This window comes from Arachis ipaensis, chromosome B7 (assembly GCF_059453495.1).
Source record: "Arachis ipaensis isolate K30076 ecotype BB chromosome B7, ASM5945349v1, whole genome shotgun sequence".
Lineage (NCBI taxonomy): Eukaryota > Viridiplantae > Streptophyta > Magnoliopsida > Fabales > Fabaceae > Arachis > Arachis ipaensis.
This window is the reverse complement of record NC_142442.1, coordinates 96,693,263-96,704,057: the sequence shown is the minus strand read 5'-3', so window position 1 is coordinate 96,704,057 and position 10,795 is coordinate 96,693,263. Positions and strand designations below refer to the sequence as shown.

Sequence of the window (10,795 nt, the reverse complement as noted above, 5' to 3'; positions counted from 1 at the left end):
CAAGCTACTCGCAAGGATCATTACCCTTTGCCATTTATTGATCAGATGCTTGATCGACTATCAGGTAAATCACAATACTTCTTTTTAGATGGTTATACAGGTTATTTTCAAATTCATATAGCTCCTAAAGATCAAGAGAATACTACTTTTACATGTCCCTTTTGAACGTATGCATACAAGAGGATGCCCTTTGGCTTATGTAATGCACCGGCTACTTTCGAAAGATGCATGATGAGTATTTTCTCCGATCTTATTGAGAGCTGTATGGAAGTTTTCATTGATGATTTTAGCGTATATGGTGATTCATTTAACCTTTGATTGGATAGTTTAGCTAGAGTATTAGACAGGTGTGTTAGTTCAAACCTTGTATTAAATTTTGAAAAATGTCACTTTATGGTAAAACAGGGTATTGTCCTAGGACATGTTGTTTCTAATACTGGTATTTTTGTAGATCCAGCAAAGGTAGATATAATTTCTAGTTTGCCTTACCCCTCCTCCGTGAGGGAAGTCTGTTCGTTCTTTGGCCATGCAGATTTCTACCGGAGATTTATCAAGGACTTCAGTAAGGTAGCATTGCCTTTATCCAGACTGCTGCAGAAGGATATTGAGTTCGAGCTGAGTGAGGATTTCATGGAAGCGTTTGATAAGCTGAAAATCGCCTTGACTCAAGTTCCAATTGTGAGAGGACCAGACTGGAGCTAGCCATTTGAGATTATATGTGACGCCTCCAACCATGCAGTAGGAGCGGCGCTAGCTAAGCGCGAAGGTAAGGATCCTTTCGTAATTGCTTATGCTTCTAAGACATTAGACGCTGCTCAGTCTAATTATACTACCACTGAAAAAGAGCTTCTGGCTATTGTTTTTGCTCTGGATAAATTCTGAGCTTACTTACTTGGTACTAAAGTGGTAGTCTACTCAGACCATGCAGCTCTAAAATATTTATTAGCTAAAAAAGAGTCCAAACAAAGGTTGATACGTTGGATATTGTTGTTGCGAGAATTTGATTTAGAAATCAAAGATAGGAGTGGTTCCCAGAATTTAGTGGCAGACCACTTGAGTCGCCTTGAGCACATTAAGGATGACTCCACTCCTATCAATGATGCTTTTCCATTAGATAACTTGCAGGCAATATCTGAAGTAGTTCCTTGTATGCGCCTATAGCTAATTATCTAGTTAGTCATACCTTCCCTCCCAATTTTACTAAGCATCAAAGGGACAAGCTGAAAAGCGAATCCAAATACTATATATGGGATGACCCATATTTATGGAGGTATGGTGCTGACCAGATAATTAGAAGGTGTGTGTCTCAATCAGAATTCCAATCCATTTTAGAGGCCTGCCACTCCTCTCAGAGTGGTGGACATTTTGGTCTTTAAAGAACAGCTAGAAAAATTTTAGACTGTGGATTCTGGTGGCCCACTCTTTTTAAAGATGCTGCTGCCTTCTGAAAATCTTGTCCCCATGCCAAAGGTTTAGTAATATATCCAAGAGGGATGAGATGCCCCAACAGCTTATGCTCTTCTGTGAAATTTTTTATGTTTGGGGTATTGACTTCATGGGTCCATTCCCAAACTCTAGTGGTTTTTTATATGTACTGTTAGCTGTAGATTATGTTTCTAAATGGGTGGAAGCAATTCCTGTCCGTACTGATGATACTAACACTGTTTTCTCTTTTGTTAGAAACCATATTATCTGTCGCTTTGGATCACCACGAGCAATCGTGAGTGATCAAGGCACTCACTTTTGTAACAGAAGATTAGCTGGTCTATTGAAGAGACATGGCATTTTGCACAAGGTATCAACAGCCTACCATCCTCAGACGAATGGACAAGCCGAGGTGTCTAACAGAGAGATAAAGCGCATACTGGAGAAGACAGTCAAGCCTCATAGGAAGGACTGGAGCACCAGGCTTGTAGACACACTTTGGGCCTATCAGACAGCATACAAGACGCCAATAGGGACGAGTCCCTTCCGCCTAGTATATGGAAAGGCTTGCCACCTTCTAGTGGAGGTGGAACACAAGGCTTTCTGGGCTGTGCAGGAATGCATCATGGGATTTGGTAAGGCTGGTGCTGAAAGAAAGCTTCAACTAGCAGAACTGGAGACCCTTCGCCTCGAAGCATATGAAAACTCCAGGCTATAAAAAGAAAAGGTGAAGGTTGTGCATGACAAGCATATCAAGAGAAGAGAGTTCAGACCTGGGGAGCTAGTCCTTCTTTACAACTCAAGGCTGAGGCTCATGCCAGACAAGCTGAGATCCAAGTGGGAAGGCCCCTATAGTGTAGAGAAGGCAGAGACATATGGAGTCTTTCACTTGAGCCATCCTTCAAGTTCCAAATGCATCAAGGTCAATGGACATCGCTTAAAGCCGTATCATGGTGAGGAGATGAAGAACAATAAGGAGCTCGAGATCTTCCTCTTGGAGGATCCACCAGCAGCGGAAGATTGAGCTTGTGGACCATCCAACTTAAGGACGTAAAAGCAAAGTGCTAGGTGGGAGACAACCCACCTTGGTATGATCGTTCTTTTTCATTCCTAGTTTTATTTTCTTTTGTTTTTCACAGTAGTCCTTCATAATTTCTACATATTCATCTGCATTCTGCATATATATAAAAAAAATGCACACGACGCGCGAGCGTCGCGGACGCGTACGCGTCATATGTGCTTGCGAGAATAAGAAGAAGTGGACAGAGAGTTGGATAGGAGTGGTGCTAGACACGTGCCTTGCGCACAAGCAAGTCCACGCGTACGCGTCCCTCACGCGTACGCGTTGCTTGCAATTTCAGTCCATCACGCATACGCGTCCCTGACACGCACGCATGCTAATGAAAAATCAGCGTAAATGGTGTATGGCCAGAGAGTTATGATGGTGTGGGGCTGGAACTGTGCTGGGAGCACAAGCCCCATCACGCGTACGCGTCCCTGATGCGTGCGCATCGTTTTCCCAAACTGGCCATCCACGCGTGCGTGTCCCTGATGCGCACGCGTCGTATGTGATACTGGCCTCATGCGCACAACAAACAGAGAGTTGTGCGTGCGCGTTGATGCCTTCGCGCCATTCGCACAACCAATATCACGCGTACGCGTCACCTGAACTTAGCGCAATCCACGCGTACGCGTCGCATGTGACGCACAATTAAACCACCTCAGCGCCTGATTTCAAATCACTCCTTCATATCTATTACTTTCTCCTTTCCTTCTTCATCCTCTTCATCAGGTTTCTTTTCTTCTTCCCCTTTTTACCCTTTCATTATTACATTAATTTATGCTTCTTTCTTCTTTATTTTTCTTTTAATTTCATTATCCATGGTTTCTTTTTCTTTTCTTTTTCTTTTCTTTTTCTTGAGTTCTTATGTTGGTATTGGAATTTTATTTGGGTATTACCTTACTATACTAAAGCTTGTGGATATTATGAGGAGTGATTTGATAATTGATAGTTTAATTTGGCTCTCATATACATTTGGATAATATTATTTTCATTCCTACTTTAACTTGCTCACCAAGTGTTTGTGAAAAGGCCTATGGCATCTTGAATGCCTCTTTTTCACAATATTTGTACTCCACATGTATTTGGGATTATTATTCACAATTGTCATCATTACACATGCTCTTTAATTTGGCACATTTACTACTTGATGCTTGAGCTATGCTTCTCATGCCTGTTTCTGCATGCCATAAACACTCCTGCATCTAATTATTATGAATTACCCTCTTGATCTTCATTGATGTCTTACCTATATGTTGTAGCTTCCATGTATTAAAGCTAACATCTTTCCTTTGGCATTAATTATCTCTTGGAATTTTCTCTCTGCCGGTTCTTTAGTTATCTACACTTCACATTCTTCCTTTTTCTTTCTTCCTTAGGCATGGGTACCAAGAAAGGAAAGGAGAAGGCCATTGAAGTACGAATGCTTGACGGTTTAGAATTCAGAATAAATTCCCGTTGCAAGTATAGATTCTAAACCAAGCAATCATCCTTTCTTACAAATATTTTGGTTGTCACAAGTAACAAACCCAATAAAATTTATAAACTGAAGTATTCAAACCTCGGGTCGTCTTCTAAAGGAATTGCAGGGAGATGTTCTTATTATTAGTTATGGAAAACAGTGTTTTTGGGTTTTGAAAGGTTTGAACAAGGAAAATAAATTGCAGGAATTAATAAATTAATATCTAATAAAATTCTTGGCAAGGTATGAAAATTCTGAAGTCCTATCCTAGTTATTCTTACGAAAGCAAGGGAAAGTCAAGTGGACTAATTAGTTAGATTCCCAAGTCCTAGCCAACTCCTAAGGAAAGACTAGAGTTAGTAGAATTCAATTAAATTAGCAGACATAACAATCAATCATGATAAGTTTGATAACTCAAGAGCCTCCAGTTAATCAATTAAAGCCAAGAATATAAAAAGCTAAATAGGAATCATAAACTGAAATACCTCAAATTATATTAAATAGAATATTCAAATCTAACATGGAAAAATTCATAAATTAAATTAGAAAAATAAATAAAAAGAACATTGAACCTGGAACTCAGAAGAAATTGTAAGTTGAAATAATAAAGTTGAAATCCTGATTCCCTTAAGAGGAATCCTAATCCTAAAACCTAAGAGAGAGGAGAGAGCCTCTCTCTCTAAAAACTACATCTAATCCTAAAATTGTGTGTTATAAAAGCATGATTATGAATGAATAGATTTCCCCACTTTATAGCCTCTAATCTGTGTTTTTTGGGCCAAAAACTGGGTCAAAAACAGCCCAGAAATCGCTGGAGAAGAAATCTGTCACGCCGATTTTCGTCACAGTGATGCGTCCGCGTGGAGTGCGCGTTTGTGTTGCCTAGCGTCAGGGCAACTATGGCATATTATATATCAAATTGAAGCCCCGGATGTTAGCTTTTCAACGCAACTAGAACCGTATCGTTTGGACCTTTGTAGCTCAAGTTATGATCGTTTTAGTGCGAGAGGGTCAGGCTAACAGCTTTGCAGTTCCTTCAACTTCTTGTATTCCTTCCACTTTTGCATGGTTCCTTTCCATCCTCCAAGCCATTCCTGCCCTGTAATCTCTGAAAATACTTAACACACATATCAATGCATTGAATGGTAATAGGAGAGGATTAATAATTAGCAATTTAAAGGCCAAAGAAACATGTTTTCAATCATAGCACAAAATCAGGAAGGAAAACGTAAAACATGCGATTAGTATGAATAAGTGGGTAAAGAGTTGATAAAAACCACTCAATTGAGCACAAGATAAATCATAAAATAGTGATTTATCAGCCACTGACAAGACACCAGCAAGGAGAGGAACCAAGAGAACACTGGCAAAAGCACTTCCATCTACCAGTGTAAAGCCACCTACAAAGCGGGTGAAGAGGATCATCAAGGTTGATGAATCAGAGAAAGCTTTTCCTGCCCGAGACTCCACACAGTTTGCTAATTATTGCGAATAGATGTTCTCCATCCTAGCTGAGAGGAACTATAACAATGAGCATCTGCTCATTGTCTGATGAGCGGATAATTTATACGCTTTTTGGCATTGTTTTTAGTATGTTTTTAGTATATTTTAATTAGTTTTTATTATATTTTTATTAGTTTTTATTTAAAAATCACAATTCTGGACTTTACTATGAGTTTGTATATTTTTCTGTGATTTCAGGTATTTTCTGGCTGAAATTGAGGGACTTGAGCAAAAATCTGATTCAGAGGCTGAAAAAGGACTGCAGATGCTGTTGGATTCTGACCTCCCTTCAGTAAAAGTGGATTTTCTTAAGCTACAGAAACCCAATTGACGCGCTCTCAATTGCGTTGGAAAGTAGACATCCTGGGCTTTCAATAAATATATAATAGTCCATACTTTTCCCGAGATTTGATGGCCCAAATAGGTGTTCCAAGTCAGCTCAAGAATTCTGGTGTTTAACTCCAAAACTGGCACAAAAGCTGGAGTTAAACGCCCAAACTGGCACAAAAGCTGGCGTTTAACTCCAAGAAAAGTCTCTACACACGAAAATGCTTCAATGCTCAGCCCATGCACACACCAAGTGGGCCCGGAAGGATTTATGCATTAATTACTGATTTCTGTAACCCTAGGCTACTAGTTCTCTATAAATAGGACCTTTTGCTATTGTATTTCACACACTTAAAAATACTTTTGATACACTTGATCACGTTTTGGGAGGCTGGCCTCACGGCCATGCCTGGACCTTGTTCTTATGTATTCTCAACGGTGGAGTTTCTACACACCATAGATTAAGGTGTGGAGCTCTGCTGTTCCTCATGAATTAATGCAATTACTACTGTTTTTCTATTCAATTCACGCCTACTTCTTCTCTAAGATATCACTTGTTCTTCAACTTTATGTATGTGATGATCCGTAACACTCATCATCATTCTCACCTATGAATGTGTGCCTGACAACCACCTCCGTTGTACCTTCGATTGAGTGTGTATCTCTTGGGTTTCTAATCTAAGATTGGAACCTTCGTGGTATAGGCTAGAATTAGTGACAGCCATTCCTGAGATCTGGAAAGTCTAAACCTTGTTTGTGGTATTCCGAGTAGGATCTGGGAAGGGATGACTGTGACGAGCTTCAAACTCGCGATTGTGGGGCGTGTGACAGACGCAAAAAGATCAATGGATCCTATTCCGACATGATCGAGAACCGACAGCTGATTAGCCGATGTTGTGACAGAGCATCAGGACCATTTTCACTGAGAGGACGGGATGTAGCCATTGACAACGGTGATGCCTAACATAAAGCTTGCCATGGAAAGGAGTATGAATGATTGGAAGAAGGCAATAGGAAAGCAGAGGTTCAAGGGTAACAAAGCATCTTCATACCCTTATCTAAAATCCACCAATGATTTACATAAGTATCTCTATCTTTATTTTATATTTTATTTATCTTTTAATTATCAATCCTCTATCACCATTTGAATCTGCCTGACTGAGATTTACAAAATGACCATAGCTTGCTTCAAGCCGACAATCTCCGTGGGATCGACCCTTACTCACGTAAGGTTTATTACTTGGACGACCCAGTGCACTTGCTGGTTAGTTGTGCGGAATTGTGACAAAGTGTGATTCACGTTTAAGAGCTCCAAGTCCTTTGTTGCCATTGTTGATGATCACAATTTCGCCCACCAAGTTTTTGGCATCGTTGCCAGGGATTGTTCTAGTTTGGACAACTGACGGTTCATCTTGTTGCTTAGATTAGGTAATTTTTTCAGAATTTTTAAGAATGAATTCTAGAGTTTCAAGGTGATGTTCTTAGCATCACAAAAGCTGATTGATTCTCATCAATTTAACTGCTGAATGTAATGTCCTGCTGAAGCTTGGCCAAACATGTCTAAACTTTTTAGACTGAAGCTTTAGACTAACATTGCATGATTCCTGGAATTCTTATTAAAAGTTTTGATTCTCTTTATTTTCTTTTCTATATAATTTTCAAAAATCACAAAAAAATTTATAAAACCATAAAAAAACCAAAAATATTTTTTGTTTCTTGTTTGAGTCTAGTATTAATTTTTAAGTTTGGTGTCAATTGCATGACTTTCTAATTCTTGCATTTTTCGAATACATGCATATTGTTCTTCATTGATCTTCAAGTTGTTCTTCATGATTTCATTGCTCTGATCTTTAAATTCTCTTGTTTAGTGTGTTTTGTTGTTTTTCATATGAATTTTTACATTGTTATAGTCCTTAGTATACAAACATTTAAGTTTGGTGTCTTGCATGCATTGTTTACTTGATCTTAGTTGCATTTTTATTATTTCTCATCATCAAAAATTCAAAAAATATTTTTAAACTATGTCTTCTCAAGTCAATAATACAGAGAATTGAAGATTCAGAACATTCAGCAGAGGAATCAAACAGAAAAAGCTGGGCATTCAAAACGCCCAGTGAAGAAGGAAAACTGGCGTTTAAACGCCAGCCAGGGTACCTGGCTGGGCGTTTAACGCCCAAAAAGGTAGAGATTTGGGAATTAAATGCCAGAATGGGCACCATTCTGGGCGTTTAACGCCAGGATGACACTAGAGGGAAGATTTTGTTTTTAATTCACATTTTTTTCAAGTTTTCATAATTTTTCAAAATCAAATCTTTTTCAAATCATATCTTTTCAATCATATCTCTTTCAAAATCAATTTCTTTCCATTTTATATTTATTTTTACTATTTTCAAAAATACTTGCTATAATTAAAGATTTACTTCAAAATTTTCAAGTTGTTACTTGCCTATTAAGAAAGGATCAAACTTTAAATTTTAGAATCATATCTTTTAATTTCTTGTTAGTCAAGTAATCAACTTTAATTTTAAAAAATTTCTTTTTCTAAATTGATTTTCAATCATATCTTTTCAATTATATCTTTTCAATCACATCTGTTTGAAAATTAATTTTCAATCATATCTTTTTAAATTCTGATTTCAAAATCTTTTTCAAAAATCACTTGATTTCTTTCTCAATCTTAGTTTTCAAAAACCAATTACCAAATTTTCAAAATCTCTTACTTTAATTTCGAAAATTTCTTCCCCTCTTCTCACATCCTTCTATTTAAGGGACTAAGACTCCTCATCAAGGTGCAATTCGAACTCTGTCCCTCTTGATAAGTTCGAATTCCCTCTTCTCCACTTCCTCCTTCTATTCTTCTTTTCCTCTGACACCTCAAAGAATCTCTATACTGTGACATAGAGGATTCCATACTTTCTTGTTCTCTTCTCTTTCATATGAGCAGGAACAAAGATAAAGGCATACTTGTTCAAGCTGATCCTGAACCTGAAAGGACCTTGAAGAGAAAGCTAAGAGAAGCTAAAGAATAATTCTCTTTAGAGGGCCAAACAGAACTCTTCAAAGAAGAAGAAACCATGGCAGCCGAAAACAACAACAATGCCAACAATGCAAGGAAGGTGCTTGGTGACTTTACTTCACCTACTCCTGATTTCTATGGGAGAAGCATCTCAATCCCTGCCATTGGAGCAAACAACTTTGAGCTTAAGCCTCAATTAGTTTCTCTAATGCAACAGAATTGCAAGTTTCATGGACTTCCATTGGAAGATCCTCATCAGTTCTTAGCTGAGTTCTTGCAAATCTCTGACACTGACAAGACCAATGGGGTTGACCCTGAAGTCTACAGACTTATGCTTTTTCCTTTTGCTGTAAGAGACAGAGCTAGGACATGGTTGGATTCACAACCTAAAGAAAGCCTGAACTCTTGGGAAAAGCTAGTCAATACATTCTTGGCAAAGTTTTTTCCACCTCAAAAATTGAGTAAGCTTAGAGTGGAAGTCCAAACCTTTAGACAGAAGGATGGTGAGTCCCTCTATGAAGCTTGGGAAAGATACAAGCAATTGATCAGAAGGTGCCCTTCTGACATGCTTTCGGAATGGAGCATCATAGAAATCTTCTATGATGGTCTGTCTGAACTATCCAAGATGTCATTGGATAGCTCTGCTGGAGGATCTCTTCATCTGAAGAAGATGCCTGCAGAAGCTCAAGAACTCATTGAAATGGTTGCAAATAACTAATTCATGTACACTTCTGAAAGGAATTCTGTGAATAATGGGATAGCTCAGAAGAAAGGAGTTCTTGAGATTGATACTCTAAATGCCATATTGGCTCAGAATAAATAATTGACCCAACAAGTCAATATGATTTCTCAGAGTCTGTCTGGAATGCAAGCAGCAACAGGCAGTACTAAGGAAGCTTCCTCTGAAGAAGAAGCTTATGGTCATGAGAACCCAGCAATGGAAGAGGTGAATTACATGGGAGAACCCTATGGAAACACCTATAATCCTTCATGGAGAAATCATCCAAATCTCTCATGGAAGGATCAACAGAGACCTCAACAAGGTTTCAACAACAATAATGGTGGAAGAAACAGGTTTAGCAATAGCAAGCCTTTTCCATCATCTTCTCAGCAACAGACAGAGAATTCTAAGCAGAACCCCTCTGACTTAGCAACCATTGTCTCTGATCTAATTAAAACCACTCAAAGTTTCATGACTGAAACAAGATCCTCCATTAGAAATTTGGAGGCACAAGTGGGTCAGCTGAGTAAGAAAATTACTGAACTCCCTCCTAGCACTCTCCCAAGCAATACAGAAGAGAATCCAAAAAGAGAGTACAAGGCCATAACCACATCTCACATGGCCGAACATGGAGAGAAGGAAGAGGCAGTGATTCCCACTAAGGAAGACCTCAATGGACGCCCACTGACCTCCATGCAGTTCCCTAATGAGGAACCATGGGAATCTGAGGCTCATTCTGAGACCATAGAGATTCCATTGAATTTACTTCTGCCTTTTATAAGCTCTGATGAGTATTCTTCCTCTGAAGAGGATGAAGACGTCACTGAAGAGCAACTTGCTAAGTACCTTGGAGCAATCATGAAGCTAAATGCCAAGTTGTTGGTAATAAGACTTGGGAGAATGAACCTCCATTGCTCATCAAAGAACTGGATGACTTGACTAGGCAGAGATTACCTCAAAAGAGACACGACCCTGGAAAGTTCTCAATCCCTTGTACCATAGGCACCATGACCTTTGAGAAGGCTCTGTGTGACCTAGGGTCAAGCATAAACCTTATGCCTCTCTCTGTAATGGAGAAGCTAGGGATCATTGAGGTACAAGCTGCAAGAATCTCACTAGAGATGGCAGACAATTCAAAGAAACAGGCTTATGGACTTGTAGAGGAAGTCTTGGTAAAGGTTGAAGACCATTACATCCCTGCTGATTTCATAGTTCTAGAGAATGGGAAGTATATGGATGAATCCATCATCCTTGGCAGACTCTTCCTAGCCACAGCAAAAG

The 10,795-nt window shown here is 39.0% G+C and overlaps 1 non-coding gene across 1 annotated transcript; it reads right to left on the bottom strand.

Annotated features, from left to right (window-relative positions):
• Positions 1–9,256: 9,256 nt before the first annotated feature.
• Positions 9,257–9,364, bottom strand: LOC148553447 (small nucleolar RNA R71). The gene has a single exon (XR_015892941.1). It is a non-coding gene; the product is annotated as a small nucleolar RNA R71 (small nucleolar RNA).
• Positions 9,365–10,795: the final 1,431 nt, after the last annotated feature.